This window comes from Epinephelus lanceolatus, chromosome 5 (genome assembly GCF_041903045.1).
Source record: "Epinephelus lanceolatus isolate andai-2023 chromosome 5, ASM4190304v1, whole genome shotgun sequence".
Classification (NCBI taxonomy): Eukaryota; Metazoa; Chordata; class Actinopteri; order Perciformes; family Serranidae; genus Epinephelus; species Epinephelus lanceolatus.
The window spans coordinates 4,830,463-4,844,624 of NC_135738.1; the positions used below are offsets into that span (position 1 = coordinate 4,830,463).

Here is a 14,162-nt window from a genome sequence, read left to right on the forward strand (position 1 = left end):
TTAGTGTAAGGCGACCGTCTGCTCAGTGTCGCTGTGTGTCACTGTCACAGCTGCTGGAGCACTGAGAGAAAATCCGCTGTCAGTGGATTTAAACTAAACACGTCTGTGCTGCAACTCTCGATTGATAAAAGTGACACAAAGCAGGGTTACTTGGGGGTCAGGTGAAGTTAGGTTGTCTCATGCACTTTATTGGTTTGTGCATTGTGGTTATGTTACAAAACTGCACTAACACTGTAGGCGCTTCAGCTCATTGAGCCACCAGGACATCCCAGTGTATCAGTTAGAATTCTGACTCTCTGGTTACTTCACTATTTGGGCTTTTCCACTGGCACTTTCGGCCACACCAAGAGGAAGAAGATATACTTTATTAATCCCAGAGGGGAAATTCAAATTCTTCAGTGTTTCTAAAGGCAAAGTATCCCTTAGAAACATTCCTTCAAGCAGGTAGTCCTGTTGTATGGAGATGCTGATCCCTGCTACGCTCGGCTAATGCACTGAGTCAGGCCGTGTGCATGGAAAAAAGCTGTGTGTCTGTTGTAAACAGGCCTATTGCTGCAAAAATCCAAATGATCCGTCTATGTTTAGACCAGCTGTAAAATGTCAGTTGAAACAGACACATGGATTGGGCTTAAGCCGACTTTGAGGGCTTCTCATTCCTACGAAAAGCCAACAATACTTTAAATTAAAAACTTCAAACCAACATTGTTTTCAGTGATTTCTCATATGAAGAACAAGAAAACTATCCACATTATACCTCTAGTATAGACCAATGTTAACCACTGCCAATGTTCTCTTCTTAAAAACAACCCACAATAACCATATTCAACCCGGTCTCACTCATAAGTCATCAAAATCTGGTGCTTGGTCAGTGACCTCCAGCGTCAGACAGAGAAGAAAAAAGCTGTCCTTTCACGTTGGCATGACATGTGGTCAGTTGTCATTATTGTTTAAGGGTGTGGCAGGACAACAACGAAAGTTAACGCGGCAGAAGTCCAAGTGGTACGATGTTCCTGTTCTTTATTCCTAAACCCAACCACGTGCGTGTGTTGTTGAGGGGGAAAAAAACATCAATTCGTGGTGTTTTATCTACGTAGTGCTTCTATTTTGAAAGAGACTGTATGCAAACTGTACATTTCCTGTGAAAACAGAAGTGTATTTTGAAAACAGACAATGCATGTAACAGGCTGAAGTTGACACGGTGTCCCAGAACGTCAGCAACCAACACATCCAGGGTACCTTGGACGTCATATGTGGACGAGATCGAAGTAAGAATGTGTTGCCATATTCCAAATCCCAGCTGGCCACCAACATTTTTCAAAGTTGATATTTGATTGAATTCAGGTTGACCAAAATTCAATGTCAGGACAACGTCTAGTGCCAAAATCAATGACTACAGAATGCTGATGATATTGATATTTTGCTCATTTTAAGTTGCGTTAGGTAGCCAAAATCCAATGTCTTCTTAATGTCTCATGCCAACATCATCTAACGTCCTTCAGTCGTGAGGTATGGAGAACAAAACCTGATGTCTGCAAAACCTCAAAATGTTAATGTCCACACAACTTGAAATTCTAATGTCATTAGAGATTTAAAATATCATCAACCCAGTTTTTACTCCAACCAAAATTTAACGTCTTTCTGACGTCATCTTAATGTCTGCTGCAGCTTGGTTGGTCAGAAAATATGCATATAGAAAAGTATAGCTTAGGCAACTGAAGTTTTGTGAAAATTAGTCCTGCTGATTCTACCAATGCCCAAAAGTTAGAGAAAACAATAAACTCCCAACAAAGTAAAATACCACTCCAGTAAAGTGACACTGAAGACGGGTTATGATTGAACTGACAGCTTATAAAAATGAGTCTTAAGAGGAGTTTCAATCTTTTGTCACAGGATTTCCTCCAGCGCATTCTTCCAAAGTTGAGCGGCTCCGACTGCAAATGTTGGATTATCTTTTTGTCTTTGATCTCCACTTTGGAACAGTTAAACTGAGCCCACATCCTCTTAGCTGAGGTAAATGAAGCACGCTCTTCAAAAACCCTGGTTATTGTTTATCTTTAGGAGCGTGTAAGACTCCTGGCTTTGTGTTTACCGCAGTTCCTTGAAGCTCATTTCTTCCCTGCCGCTCAGTGGGTCAAAGGTCAGCCCTTGTGCTAATTGTTCCAAAGGGGATGGAGTGGAGCGAGGCCTGTTCTCCTGGACCGACTCCAGGCAGCTGAACAATGGTGACCCAGTGTGTGTGTGTGTGTGTGTGTGTGTGTGTGTGTGAGTGAGTGAGTGACAGCCTGGGTGGCCCACAGCTACACTACACTGGGTGGATAGTGGGGTCAAATCAAGCAGAGTCGGGTCTTGTTTGTGTGGAGCAGGAACCCTCTGTTTGTGGACGTAGTGCATGTAATGAACTTACAGACATGAAAGGTGTTTTCTTTTTAAAAGTTTAATTAGGTCGACAGAAATCACAGTAACGAGCAGTATCATCAGTCTTAGAACGTTTCCACATACACAATGCAGCTCTCCTTTTCCTCCAAAGACCTTAAATCCAAAGGCTACAACTTATGGTTTTTGGTGCTTGGTGTTATTTATTTATCTTTTTTTATGAATGATTATTACTGGCACTTTTATTTTATTTTATTTTATTCTATTTTATTAAATTCTTTTTTTTTTTTTTTTTTTTTTAATTTTATGAATGTATTCTCCAACACCTTTGTACATGGGTATGTACATGTATTGAGATGGTTTGGGTGTATGCACCACCTGGCACCATGTTGTGGATCTGTTGATTTGTTGATGTTCTATGTTGTATTTTTTATGGCTGCAGCATGGGTGAAGAGTCCAGGACAAATTTTCCACAATGTGGGACAATAGATTTAATCTTGAATTATGAATCTTGAATCTAAACCCTGCTCAAGCCACACTGTAACAAACATTATTACAAACACTTGTTGCTGGCAGGCAAACAGTGTGATGTGTGTCAAAGGGTCAACGTCGCTGTCTTTGAAAGACTTATTGTTCATCATAGAGTCAAACGTGACATCAATAAAATCCACATTTATTTACACTACAAGGCCAAATGTATGTGGACACCTGAATATCACATCTGTATGTGATTAATAAACAACTAAATCTACAATCGTTGGCATCGAACCTGTCTGCAGGGATTTGCTCCCTTTCAGCCACAACAGCATTACTGAGATCAGCCTCTGATGTTGGGCGTAAGGCCTGGCTCGTAGTCGGCGCTCTAATTCATCCCAAAGGTGAAGTACAGGGTGGAGGTCACGGCTCTGTACAGGCCAGTCGAGTTTTTCCACACAAGTGTTTACAATAAAGTATTTGTTAGGGATCCACGATAATATCGGCACGTCATCGGTATCAGCTGATATTAGCTTTAAAGTTAACGGAATAGGCCGACATGCTTTTTCTTTTCTTGCACAATGAATGAATTTTACGTTCACCGAAAAGTATCGTATTTCATGTCTCCATCTGCTGATGGGTCGTCACGATAAGAGTATGCATGTGTAATATGATGTTAACTCCACTAGAGAAGAGACTTGATAATCACTAAAATTAATTTGGGGAAAAAAAGGATATACCTGCACTGGTTATCAGCCAAATAAGTTGTTATGATATCGGATATCAGCAAAACATCCAATCATGCATCCCTATTATTTGCACTATAATTTCAGCATTCCATTGTTTCAGGCCTGATTATTCAACACCCGTTCACTATGGCGATAATGTACTATGAACACCTGGACCTGCCATAAATGATCCAATCACATCTCTGCTGGGATCTTGACGTACCCCTTTCAAACTGAAAGCTCTACCAGGGTTGAACCGTCAGTTTTGTGTTTGAAAGTAGGGATGTCAAGGGTTAACCACTGATCGGTTAACCGTAGAGAATATTTTTGGCATGTCAGTGTGTAGGTTAATTTTTCTTCTCTTCAGTGCACTGAACACTTACCACCTGGGTCTAGTGGGAGCTAACGTAACCTAGCGGCACTGCTAATTGGGCGAGTCCTGCTTGTTGCGTTGCCATAGCAACATAAGGCCCACTGTACCGGTCTCACCCCAGGTCGCCCTGGTGAGTGAGTGGCTAAATTTTGAGCTGCAAACCCCCTTTAGCTTCTACTGTTAGCTCTGTTAGCGCCGTTAGCAGTGTCACGTGGCTAGAGGTGCTAACATACTTAACGATGCTAAAGGGGTTTTGCAGCTCAAAATGAAGCCGACCACCTGAAGGGAAACCAGAGGGTCGACGCCATGTACCACAGCGATGGTACATTGTTTATATGCTAAGTTTGACTCAACAAGCTGAGCAGCAACTCCAACACATCCTGAGTTTGTATCTCTACACATCTTATTTGCTGTAAATGTCGTGAAAAACTAAATCACAGGATTGAAACAGGATTTGCCTGGTGGTATTTCGGGGCAACATATTGCTGCTTGTATGTATCTAAAGGAAAGGTCCTGTAGACTGTAGACACTCGTGCAGGATTTCCACCGCTGGTTTTGTCCCACCAACCAGATGCTCCTCGTAATAACTGCACCAGCGGCCTAATTACAGAGGCCTCCTCACTTAAGGTCACACAACAACCAGCAAATCAGCAACAAACAACCACATAATGGCCCTCATCCTGCTCGCCATCCCATCATCCCTACTCTGGGGGGTCATTACCCACGATGCTTCAGGGCCTCCTTCCTTTCCCAGTGTTTACCACATTCCTCCCATACTTGAGCCGTACTGGCATGGGAAGCTCCAGACCATGCGAGGACATATGTATGTCTGTGTGGGACAGAAACAGCTGTCGAGGAGCGAGTTCTTCTTGTCTCAACATGTACGTCTCGACTCATTTCCTGACGCGTGGTTGCTGTTTTCTTGGCGGGGGCGGGGGGTTGCTGGGATGTTATGGAGGTCTGAGGGAGGCCGCGCGGCGCCGGAATGCAACAAGCTCAGACCTCATCATCTGCTATCACGCTGAGTTTGTTGTCTTGTGTTCTGACTCTCTATCTGTCCTCATAAAGTTAGCTCTGGAGTTTTCTGTCTGAGCTGGACGTAGACATAGTAAACAGCTGGTTTACAGATAAATTCAAATGCACTCAGTGAAATAGAGTTACTTGCTTAAAAAATACAGATGTTGTCAGGTGTTATATAATAATCAGGCCTCTCTGCCTCACTTTTACTTAAGCTTATGTTTTACAAGCTTTGATTCCTTCATGATCTTCTCTCTTCTTTCTGTCTTGTTAAAAAGCTGAAACATGTTCCTGGGTTTTTATTTCTACATTCTGAGGCTTAAATGTTTTTTGCTTTGGTGCTGGACAGCAAAATTTGGACTTCTTATATTTTGAACAAGATAAAAGAGTGATTATATTGTTAGCATGACACAGCCAGCTCCCATAAAGGCTGGTTTATAGTTGTTCACAGGCTTTACGCAGAGCCTGGACCCTTGGCTACATAGATCGCCTACACTGTTGTGAACAAAGCCCGATTCAATGGTGGAGAATCCTGCAGAGAAAGTTGCTATTTCAGCATTGACAACACCTGTCTACACTGCAAAGCAAACCCCAAAAAAAGGATGAAGGACTTATCAAAAAGAGTCTAAAAAAGAGTCTGACAACAAACTAAATAAAACATATTTCAACACTGAGAAGTGTTTCAGAAATGGAGAGAAAATGTTGCTAATAGTTTAGCCTTCTGCTAACTGGAGCCAAAGGCTCACAGCTGCAGCCTCAAGTTACATATATGTAGCTAACCTTAGCTCGAGCCTTGAATCACAGCCAATACATTTGCATGCACAGTCAAGTGGAGCTACAGTTACAGTTTGACGAGGACATCTAACTGGTCTACTGTCCTTGTCCCAGTATAAAAGCACGGGAGGGGAATCCATTTATTGACCCAAGTATGTGCGACTCCTCTACGATAGGTGGAGATATGCCCCCTTTCAGCTTGTTAATATTGGACCTTTTTCCTGTTGACTTATTACGTCACAGACCAAATGATGGACAAACAAGTTAGTTATGGTTAGCTAGCTGCTAACTGGTACCATGGTGGACAACTTTACAGCTCTGTACATTTGGTCCGTCCAAAAAGTCACAGCTCTGGATGTAGATTTCTCCACGTTGTTACCGGCTTCTTCTTCTCTTACACATTTAATGCTATTGGACTTCTGGGTCAAAGCCCGGGGCGGAAACTGTGGAGCATGCTCAGAACGCCTCGGCCAGTTTGGGTCTGATTGGCTGTATACATGCAGGAGTCTGCATGTGTTCAACGTGGTACGACTCCAGACGGATTAACATGTTTACATGTATAGTTGCACTGACACACAAAAAAAATTCTCTAATGTCATGTAAATGTACTGTTTCATATTTTGTGCACAACCTACTCTCATGCTCTCCCTATTCTTTTACATTCTTGGAATGACATGATAAATAATAAAAACAACTTACTGACACTTTATTTCCTTTATGCTGATGTTGAGGATAGCAGATGTCTTTGAAACTTATGCATAAAAAGCACAAAATAGTGCCTAAAAATTCACCACAATGCAGGAAACTAAGTGTCTGACACTCACAATCTCGTGAATGAGGCGAGGTGTCCTTTATTTTTCCAGTGACGGTGGCAACCCTAAGCATACGGTACATGTCTATGCTGCAGAAGCACAAACCCCACTGAAGGCTTCGACAGTGTTCCTGTTACATAAAAAAGACAGAGGAATCTCTGACCTTAAAAATGTCCAAATACACACAAAAAAACCCCAACAACAATGACGTAATTGGACTTCTACATTTAGTTTTAGATTAATGTTGTTTTCTTCTAAACCAAAGTCCTAAAAAAGAAAACGCAGGGAGGATAGCCCAGTGTGTAGATGGCATGCCATTAAATTCCAACATTCTGTGTTTAATTCTTCCCGGATGTTTTGGAGGAATGGATGAGATATATTCAATTACATCACGTTGTGGTTGAGGTCGGCTGACACTGAGTGTTGCTTCGTCTGCCTTGTTTATGCTGCAGTTTGGATTACAGCGACACAACAACCCTTTGTGTTGGCTGAGGACTTAAAGAGGGGACACTCCCCTGTTGTCTGGCTGTAAAACATCAGAATCTGCACATCTGCACTTGTTGTCTCAGGAGAGGGTGATTCAGTCATATCAAGGAGATGTTAGAAGAAAGTCTGTTAATGTGAGCATTATCGCAGGAAGTGAAGGACACTGTTTCAGATAAACACCAGTGGAAGCAAGATAGTACAAGGACATGATAAACTCTTTGAGAAGTGGCAGGGATAATTACTGTGGTCACCTAAATTTGGTGACAACAGTACTTTTTTAATGGCACAAATGTAAACTTGTGTAAAAGCAATACAGAAAAGGCAATTTAACCTAACACAGAACCTTTCCTGAGGAACCCAGAGCAACAGATTGGTGAGAAGGATGTAATAATGTTGTTCTGATGCAAATGGAGCTGTGGGGATGTGAATTATACTGAATGTATCAAGACACCAGGACGACGTGCCCAGTTTAAATTAACAGCAAATTAAAGTGGGAGCAGATTAGAAAATAGGGTGTCTCACAGAAAGCTGCTAAAATATACTGCAGTATAATGAGATATAATTAACTCTGCTGTTGGGATACATATTTGGGAATTTACAGTGACACAAGTCCCTGATGACGCTGAAGTTGATATTTAAATCCAGTTTTTGAATACACAAACCGAAACCAGCGAGTGGTCAGAACATCCACAGCGAGTGCGTACATGTCTGAGGTCTTGTTTTGACGGTTGCCTGTACGTGCAGTCCACCGGCTGACGTCCATACATGTCTGCACAGCTGTTCAGAAACTGAAACACACCCACCTCCTTCACAGTGGCCTGACGATGTTTTGCCAAGAGAAACAAAGTGGATCCATGTGAGAGTAGCTACCTGATGTGGACAAATTATTACTCAGATCCATTCAACACTTTCTCTCCTGTTTTATTTTATTGTCTCTCTGACCACCTTTCTCTCTTTACGTCTTCCTCTGTGTGCTGCTCTGTCTCTCTGATTCTCGTGTCTCCTTGAATTCCAGTCACAAAAAGGATTAGAAATGCCATCAAAACCACACACACCACATTCAGTACAGCACACACACTTTCTCCGTCCCCCTCCCCATCAGTGTTTCCTGTTTTCTCCACACTTGCTCTGTTTGTTTGCGGACCCGCTCTCGAAGGACGCCCTTCAGTCCGGCGTTTCCTGTTTTCACTAGACCACAGAAGTTGAAAGTGCAGGACAGCAGGAATTTCTGTCCCCTTAACCCAGCAGCAAAACACTTTTCCATTACCTGCTCACGGAAACAGAGCAGAGTGTGCTCAGTGGTGACGGCAGTGCAAAGACAACAGCTGATTGATATTAGTAATGAAGCCCTTAAAATCCAGGCGGACAGTTTATACTAACCCCTCAGAGGCCACAAACACAGATGATGTTACATAATTCAGAACGATCATCAATCACATTGTGAACGTCCGTCTCTGTTTTTCAATAAAACCCACTGACTGCGACAGCAGATCAGCTTTTGTTACCAAAATAAAGCTGGACGACTGGAGCTAGGTGTCTCTTGTTTACCTTTGGACAACAGCCAGTGTTGTGGGAGGAAACTGGCATTAACCTGGAATACGTGTGATATTGTGTTATCAACACAGGTGGAGAAAATAAATCTTCCCTTGCCACCTAAAATACCCCAACTGAGGTGATAATTCAAAATAGATTTTGGAATACTTTTTGTATTGTATTTTTGAATCTAATTTCTTATAGACATCATATGAACAAAGAACTGACAATATGCTGTGCAGCCAATATTGACAGTGACGCTGAATCTGGAAGATCCAGTTTTATCTCCATAATCACTTCCTGTTCTTTTAAAGAACAATCATCTGCTTTAATGCACATTATCAACAGCTCCTTTACCCAGAGTCTCCACAATACTGCCATAAAGAAGATCAGCCACTTGAGCCATCTTTGCTCTTTCATGTGAACCAAAAAATTGCCGGCATAATGCTGCCCCAGTGTTTGATTTTACCAGAATGTTCTCAGGCACTGGTGGTACGTATAGACGAATTCGGCGAGCGACTTGTGTATGCCGCCATCTTGCGGCGGCGCCATTGCTGCCGTGACATGTGTCAGTCATCAATTGATTATGCTGTCATTGTGAACTGACTCTCTACAATGACAGCATCATGTATAGCTGGATTGATGATGTTAGACAGTGGCCTCCGGTAACTGATGAAGGTATCTTAAATGAGTACCGATATTAATTTAGAAATTAATCATTTGTTTGAGCGATAAGCAGGAAAGATTATAATAATAGGGAGATAATAGACTGTATCATTAAACACTGTGTAATATAACGTTAGCATACGTTACGTGTGCCGACGTTAGCAAGCTAGCAGCGTGACATTTAATCATTATGAACAGATCAATATTGATCGGCTTCAATATGATGTGATGATCGTCTAAAAGGCGGTGTAAAATTTGCCCGACCCATCTGGAGCTCAGGTAATTTTGACCACAGAGACCTGTAATTGCCGTTTTTCTGGTCATCGGAGGCCAGGCGATCAATAAAATATTCTTGAATACCTAAAACAAAACACAAACACGTGTTGTTGTTGTTTTTAGTCACGTAGCCTGTCCATAATGATTAAATGTCACGCTGCTAGCTTGCTAACGTCAGCACACGTAACGTATGCTAACGTTATATTACACAGTGTTTAATGATACAGTCTATTATCTCCCTATTATTATAATCTTTCCTGCTTATCGCTCAAACAAATGATTAATTTCTATATTAATATCGGTGCTCATTTAAGATACCTTCATCAGTTACCGGAGGCCACTGTCTAACATCATCAATCCAGCTATTCATGATGCTGTCATTGTAGAGAGTCAGTTCACAATGACAGCATCATGAATTGATGACTGACACATGTTACGGCAGCAATGGCGCCGCCGCAAGATGGCGGCATACACAAGTCGCTCGCCGAATTCGTCTATATGTCCATGTCCATATCCATGTAACCGGGAAGGCTGCGGTCACGTGACTAATGTGCTGATAGGAGTGAAGAAGAAGGTAGTATAAAGAGTGAAAGTTCATCTTAAGAGGAAGAGGGTGGTAAATGGATCAAACAAACACAGGACTTTCCCCCGGGAGACTGGTATTCATGTCCCGTGTGATTTTCCCGTAATTTAACCTATGTGACTTTACGTTAATGTACATAATGTGACAACACCAAACCATGTGTTTTTTCCTAAACCTAACCTACAAAACTTTTCAGGCTGTCAAAATAACATGTTAATTTCGATCAAAAATAATTAACGCTCATTAATCATGTTTCGTGATGCCCTTTTACCCGGTGTGTCATTGAAGGCCACAGTGTCTTTGTCACATGACGGAAGCAAACGAGACGACGCTGCTTGGCCTCATGAATGGAACATTTATATTTAAAATTCGCCCAGATGGAATTGTTGATAGGAGCACAGTTCTCTACAGGTTCTGCAGAAGGAGTTTTCCTAACATCAGAGAACTACAAGCCTGAAATATCACCTCACACAGCCTCTGATGCTAGCGCTAGCAGGCAGCCTCGTCACGCCACACTCAACCAGGTGTTCAGACACAAACTGAGTCAGTCTACCTGTGATCGACTCACTAACTTCCTTACAAAATGGACTGCAGGCCAGTTCGTGTGGTCGTGGACAGAAGGACAATTGTGTCCAAAATCTCACTTTACTTCAACACATCCGACAACATTCATCTGAACTAAAAAGTTTTAAATGATTTCACAGCAAAAATTGATGTATGCAATTAATTTAGATTAATTAATCACAGAGCATTGAATTCATTAGATTAATTTTTTCAGTCGCTTGACAGCCCTAGCAACTTTACATTAAATGCATAAAGTGACAACGCCCAATTGTGTTTCTTTTCTTAAACATAACCTACTTAACTTTACATTTGATACATTACATGAAGACACCAATCATGGGGAGCTGATTGGTTAGATATCATACAAACTGTAGTTTGAAAATATGTTGGATTTTAAATAGGATGGCGACATTACACAAACAAAAGAGGCGTGACCTGTCACACAACAGTGTCAATGTCTAATGTGTGTGTGTGTGTGTGTGTGCACTTAGTCCCACCATGCTGACTGTCCCCTTTACACAAACGGTTCTCTGGCTCTCTTCTTCCACTGCCAGCTTTTTTTAAATACAGAACAGCAAGGTGGAATAACTGCAATGTTCCCACCTTAAACAGGCTGTGTGTGAGGAGGTAATAATTTTGACAGCAGGTGTCACTAAATATTTTAATCTATGAATAGTACTGTAGCAACTGTGTTTCACCTAACTTGTGTGTAAAGTGTGTCTTAAATCAGGTGTTTATGGGGAGTTTCTAATAAATCATTATGTATGCAGACGATGTAGTTATATTATACCACAACTCTGTTCTTCTGTCTCCTTCCATTTCAGTTTAGAAATGACTGACTGTGACTCAAGGAGCAGTGACCATGGTTCAAGACTGAAGCTGAAAAGAAAATGCAGAACCACTGAAGCTCCGTACAGTCTAACTATGGCTCCAAACAAATCTTACAAGGTAAAGATATCACAAGGAAACGTTCTCTGCAAAACATAAACCTGTGAGGGTGAAAAAGATTCATAAGATGTCAGTAAACAATATAAGCCCACTGTCACTTCATTATAGAGGCAGCTTCATAATCTGAGCTGATATGTAAATGACATGCTGAGTGCTAAACACGCCTTAAAGCTACAGACGGAGAGGAGAGAGGCCTGTTTGTATCTGAACGTGTGAATGAAAAGTGACGGACAGAAATGGGCCAAAGGCAGAGGGAAGTGGACACCCAGCGAAGGGGAAATCCTCACACACACACACACACACACACACACAGCATGAGAGTGTGACACCATTGAAGCAGACCAAGCCCTCTACACAATCCCCAGCCCCTCGTCTGTTGTAACACTCACAGATACAGCAGCAGGACAGCAGTGAGGCGATGCAGAGCAGAGACAGAGTGATGGAGCTGGTGATAACAGCGGAGCCGCCATTGTCTTCACAGAGCTCAGACCAGGGTCTGTGTGTGTGTCTGAGTGTGTGTGTCTGGGGTTGTCACGAAACAGCTGGAGGGAACCTCCCTGGAAGTCAGTCTCTACATAACTCTGACAATACGGTTTATAATAATATGCATTGTAACTAATATTAAAATCAAAAAGAACCCTGTAACATCGTGAGTTATCACCTCTCATGATAGTAATTCATTATTTTTATCCCTTTTCCACCAGAATTAGCACATGTACGCAGGTAAAATTAGACTATGGAGTGTTTTCCCATCACCAGTGGCCTTTAGCCGTGTACACAGCTCTGCTGCAGACAGGAATGTCTTTCTGTTTTTTTTACTGGTGTTTCAAGTTTTACGTCACAGACGCTGAAAACAGGTTAGTAAACAGCAGAAAGCAGAATAGAGCACTCTGAAAATGTTACAGTGGATACTTCTTCCTATATAGCTCTCACTTATTCAGTCTCTGCTTCTCAAACTCGGTGCTGACTAATTTGAAACAAGGTTTGAGTGCTGCTTAGGTGGAGACGGACGATATTTTGTCATGGCGTGCCATTGCATCTCACCTGTAAATGGGCTAAAATTAGCACTTAAACACAGATGTCATATTTCCATCACTGCCAATTGGAGCCAGACCCGATAAATACCCGTGACATCTGCAGATTATTTTTCTGTAATCTTTGAGCTCTGACGCAATAACACTTCCTGATGATTTGTGTTATTGTAGAGTAGTGCACAGTAAATAGGCTCTGTTCTTTAAACATTGGGTTGTATTAGATGTATTATGGTAACTGGCTAACTAGCATCAAGACAGTCTTCCTGTTTCCCTTTTTGAATGATTTTTTTATTATTTCTAAAATGTATACACTGCTGATGTTGTGTGTCCTTATATCCTTTCTTTTGTTCACTTCTTCTTTCCCATTTACCTTAGTTATATGTCACAATGGTGCCTCAAATCTTAAAGAAAAGAAAGTTATTTAAAAAATATATAATAAAAACTAGTAAAAACATGCAGGAAATAATAAGTGTGTGTGTGTGTGTGTGTGTGTGTGTGTGAATGCATGAGTATGCACGTAAGAACAAGACGAGTTTGCACAACACAGGAAACATGCGCGCCTACTTGTCTGCGTCCATGTGTGTGTGTCAGCCTGTGTGCTCCTCAGTTCCTCAGGTAATAGAGGTGTAAATAGTTCTTTGATTAACATGTGAATGGAGTGAAGATGGGTGGTGGAGACGGCAGCTGACAGAGCAGTAGAGACGAGATCTCACTGTGGGCTGAGGAAGTCTGAGTCTCAGCCTCACTGATGTAAATACATGTGTTGTTGCCGTTTAAACTGTATGTAGAGAGCTTTCTTTTTTATTTTCAGATCTTTTTCGTATGGTTATCACACTGAAACTCCACTAGTGCTCTTTGTTTTCCTGGGGAAAAGGACAGTGGCCTGTTCTGATGGGTCACGCTTGTTAAGCCTAGTTCACATTACACGATTTTCACCGCGATTTTGACGTCCTGAAATTACCTGCCTACCAGATATTGTGCATGTCATACATCTGCCATGTGCTCCACACATTTATCAGTCCCTCCCTGATGTGTGTAAAAGTTAAAAACTGTATATATATGTATATATATATATATATATACATATATATATGTGTCTATAAATTCATGGGCACAGGTGTGGCTTTGACTCAGACATAATGATGGGTAACAGGTCAGGTCTGGTACTAAGCTTTACAGGTATGGGCAGGTGCAAGTTTTCAAAAATGGACCCATGCAGAACTCTGCGGAACAGTTTAAAATTACGTGCAGGAACCAAAATGGAGCCGGTTCCATGTTGGTGGAAAAGGGGTATCTGTTTTTTAATGAGACCACGGCTGTGGGAGTGTGAGCTCATTGCCTGGGAAGAAGTCACACACACACACAGTGATAGGGCTAACTGTTAGCATCACACAGCTAAACATTCCTAACAGTTATTAACATGTATAACAGCTGAGCCATTTCAGTGTCGGTGTTGGATTCTGTGTTAGCTCATGCTAACCGAGAGCAGGTGGAGAGCGGCTAACGGAGACAGTTCCTTAG

The 14,162-nt window shown here is 41.8% G+C and overlaps 1 long non-coding RNA gene across 1 annotated transcript in view; it reads left to right on the plus strand.

Annotated features, from left to right (window-relative positions):
* Positions 1–13,352, plus strand: part of LOC144463585 (uncharacterized) — a 28,890-nt gene extending 15,538 nt beyond the window's left edge. Inside the window, exons 4-5 of the long non-coding RNA XR_013491663.1 lie at positions 11,484–11,607; positions 11,973–13,352. This is a non-coding gene — a long non-coding RNA (uncharacterized LOC144463585). The remainder of the gene's footprint in view (positions 1–11,483; positions 11,608–11,972) is intronic.
* The last annotated feature ends 810 nt before the right edge of the window (positions 13,353–14,162 follow it).